The sequence below is a fragment of the Egretta garzetta genome, unplaced genomic scaffold, assembly GCF_000687185.1.
Source record: "Egretta garzetta isolate BGI_Z169 unplaced genomic scaffold, ASM68718v1 scaffold108, whole genome shotgun sequence".
In the NCBI taxonomy this organism is placed as follows: Eukaryota; Metazoa; Chordata; class Aves; order Pelecaniformes; family Ardeidae; genus Egretta; species Egretta garzetta.
In genome coordinates this window covers 6,887,883-6,891,735 of record NW_009260614.1, presented here as the reverse complement: position 1 = coordinate 6,891,735, position 3,853 = coordinate 6,887,883, and positions in this window count along the sequence as shown.

The following is a 3,853-nucleotide window of genomic DNA, read 5'->3' as shown; positions in this document are numbered from 1 at the left end:
GTCAGGATTGGGTGCAGCGAATGCTGCCAGATAAATAAGTGGTAGTGGTGGTGGGGGGGAAAAGCAATAAAAAACCCCAAAATGCAAGTGCAGGGAGAGGTGACAGAGGGAGAGGCGCCTGCCCCAGCTGTGTCCTTGGTCCCAGTGGCTCGGAAAGCCCTTCTGCAGCGTGGGAAGGGCTCCTTGCCACTCCCGATCGATCTCTGGATACTGCTCGCCTGGGTGACATTCAGACCCCAAAGGGTCACGGTTTCCAAATGGAGAAAGGCATGTGCAAAACTAGTCCGGAGGCCCGTGGAGCCCAAAGCTGCCCAAGCAAACACTCCCTGGAGAGTTTTCCTGGGGATGGAGGCCATCAGGGACAACAGTGGTGTCACCCTGGGTGTCCCAGGCTTGTCCCAGCCAAATCACCAGCGCAGTGAGTCTTTCCAGCAGCGCACCCAGCCTGCCGTGCGATTTCAGCTTCACAGGACGCATTGTGCAGCGTTAGGTAAATAGGTAGGGCCTAGGTGGTGGAGATGCTGCTGGGGGCTGGGGAAAGCCTCTCCTTGGCTGTTTCAGGAGCGATGGGTGTTTTGCATCCCAGGAGTTTGCTCCAAGTCCCTTGGCTTTGTCCCTGCTTCACCTGATCACTCATGGCTGAAACACCAAGACACTCCAGGAGAAAAAGGACAGAAAAAACACATTCAAAAATAAAAATATTTCCTTTTGACATGTTTTCTTGGCTTGCAATAAGCTGCTTCGATCTTTTGATCTGAAGTTTCTTCCCCCCTGACACATCCTTTGATTGCATTTATTTATTTTTTGCTTTAAAAAGCTGGAAATCAACCCAAACCCTTTTGATTTTGACTGGAACAGAGTAGGAGCACAGATGATGTCTCTGGAAAATGATTTTTTTTCCTGAACTGCTCCAGAGCTGGGAAGAAGAAAAACCCCAAATAAATCTGTTCTTGGCACAGCTGAGAAGGAGATATTGAGCGTGTGGAGGTCTCGGGGGGGGGTGGGGTGGGGTTGGCCTTGGCTCAGCCCTACCAACAGCTAGAGATGCCAAAATGCCTCTGACAAAAGCTGGGGGGGGGAAGAGCTGGTGGGGTGCAGGAACAAGGATGGAGGAACATCTCTGAAGCCAAAATGAGGCCCTCCAGCATGGAAATGATCCCATTTGAGGGAGATTTCAAGGATTCAGTCTCTCATCCAGGCTCAGAGAGATGGAGAGGCAGGGGGTCCTGCAGCCTGGGGAAAGCTGCCTGCCCTGGCTCCTCGAGTACTCACACCGCCGTTGAGTTCTCCCTCTCCCCCCTGGAAAAAAAAAAAAGGACTTTTGGGGACTTTCATGACTTGTAAGCTTATTTTTACTGAGATAGTTCCTTCTGGTATTTTGCTGGGGTTTGGGTGGCCCTCAGCCCTCTTGGCTGGCCAGGATCACTCAGGTCACTGTGTGGGGTAACCACACGGACTGGGCGATGTTTTCCTGGGTGAGTACGAGTCCACAGGAGAAGCATCATAGGTCAGCTCTGTTTCAGCTAGGCTAAACAGAAATTATGGGCTTGGAAAGCATTGGCGGTGTGGAAGAGACGAGCCAGGGCTTTCTGGGAGTAGCAGCAGCAAGTTCGGTGCCATTTCACCAAGAAACTTCACTTCTGGTCCCCCCAGAGCTGATGGCATCGCCTTGCCTGGATGAAGGGTCTGCAGGCTGTGAATGCAGCCAGGACACAAGCACCCATACAGCAGCTCCCAAACCCTCTTGAAAGCATTCTAATCGTTTCATTAGGGTGTTTTTAAAGCCATCTTTACTGTGGCTCTCAGGTAGCTGTTTTATAACTGGTTTATTTTCTCCCTGCACTCAAAATGTTTGCAATATGTTTCAAATCACTGCAGTGCACTCATTTGCCAGGTCCTCGCTCTATTACCTGCTTTTGTATTTAGGCTTTGCCTTGTTGTGGGCTATGATCAGAAGAGAGATCTCCATCCGTTAGCATGGAAGCAAAGTCTCTCTGGGGCAGCTTCCCAGGGCTCTTATGGCTAACGGCTATGGTTGAGAAGATACTGGTATCTTAAATCCTGCCCTCCTTGTGCTCTTGGGACTGGGACATCTCTAACTCTGAAGACCTGAGCTCCCTTCTGGGGCTTTATGGAGTTACTAGAAACCTATTGCTAAAAACTACAGCCTCCAGCCCGCAGTGCCCGGATGCTTTATCCTCTCCTCGATGCCCCTGCAAATTGCTATTGGCCTAATGTAGTCAGGGAACGTTTTGTTTCACAGCTCACTGATGCAGAGATGGCAAATTTCCCCTGTAATCAGGCTGTGATTTCTTTTTCCTTTCCTCCCCCAAACCTCCATGTTTCAAAAGAAGGTGTTTTACCAACATGCATGGCAGAAGACACAGGAGGCCAAGGCAGCCGAGAGGGGAGGTGGCATCCTGGGCTACAAACCTTCCTCCCCAGAAGAGAGAGGAGAAACCTTTGAACCCAAGCTGAAGAAGAAATGAAACCACTGGTGCGTGGGGCTGTGCTACACTTTCCACAAGTGCCCATGTCCATGATTGCGGTCGTTGAGGACTGAAGGTGGAAAAATCCAGCTCCTTCCCCCTTTCCAACCCTTGGGATCCACCTTGGGGTCTCCCCCATCCCACAGGCTCTGCCTGCCCACCCTGTAAATCCCCTGGGTCCCAGCCCAAGCTCATACTCTCTGTGCTGGTAAATCTGGGTTAAATCCTAATAAAGGGAGCAAAGACCCTCTTCCCCCTCCTGGACTGTAACACTCAAACCACCGCCTGATCCCCCCAGGGCTCAGAGACGTGCAGTGCAATGCGGGATGGATCCAGGCTGGCTGTGGGGACCTCCAGCCATTTTTCTTTCTTATTTTTCCTCTCCTTCCCCCTTTCCCCCCACTCCCAGCACCATGTGATCTATAGCAAGATAACAGCTTCAATTGCTCCAAATTGCTTATTGAGGACTCTGTGGTAAATCAATGATTTTAAATGGGATCACAGAATAGCAATCCCTACAACAGTGGAATAAAAAAAATAAATGGAGCCAGTCGGCAGCGAGGAGAGGCGAAGCGGCTGGGCTGATTGCACTCAGGCTCTGCCACCAGCGATGGGCACCGGAGCTGCCAGGGTGGGATACAGGAGACAGGATCCTGTCGACCCGCTTAGAAACTTGCCTGGGTAAGGCCAAGCGAGGGCCGAACTTGCAAAGGTCCAAGCAAGCTCCTCTTGCTCCTTTGTCTTGGGTGTTGCAAGTAAAATTGGGATCAGCTCTTCAGCATCACACCTGGGACAGGATCCACAGTGCTGGACTCCCAGACATGGCACGCAACTGTCCCTACAGCAAGGGCCTGAGCTTCCTTGCACAGGGTAGGGAAACTGAGGCACAGGTGTGTGGAACCCTGGGCTCTGCCCATTGGGGTCCATGGCCACAAACTGGGCTAAAATCCCCCCACGTGTCCTTGCGGGTCCCTGTGCATGGTCCACATCCCAGCATGTGTTTGCAGACGAGGCGTCGACAAGGCCAAGTTCCCACTGAAGCTGTTACTCATCCCCTCCAAATTTAATTTCTGGGTGAAAATATCCCCAGTCCTCTCCGAACAAACAGCTTGTTAGTCGCTACCAAAGCACATGAGTTATTGTGTCCTTAAATAGCCATTTTCTTGCTTTTAAGCGCTCAGGTTCTCGCAGTGAGTTAGTGAGAGCAGAAATGCCGTCACTTAGCAACCTCCCCAGTTTGGAGGATGTGGAGGGAGGTGGTGAGGGGGGATTTTTGTCTTCTGCTGGAATTTCCAACTCAGCTCAGTCCTGCAATTTCTGCTGTGCATCTCCGCGAGGCAAGACAAAAAACGAAGACACAGGCA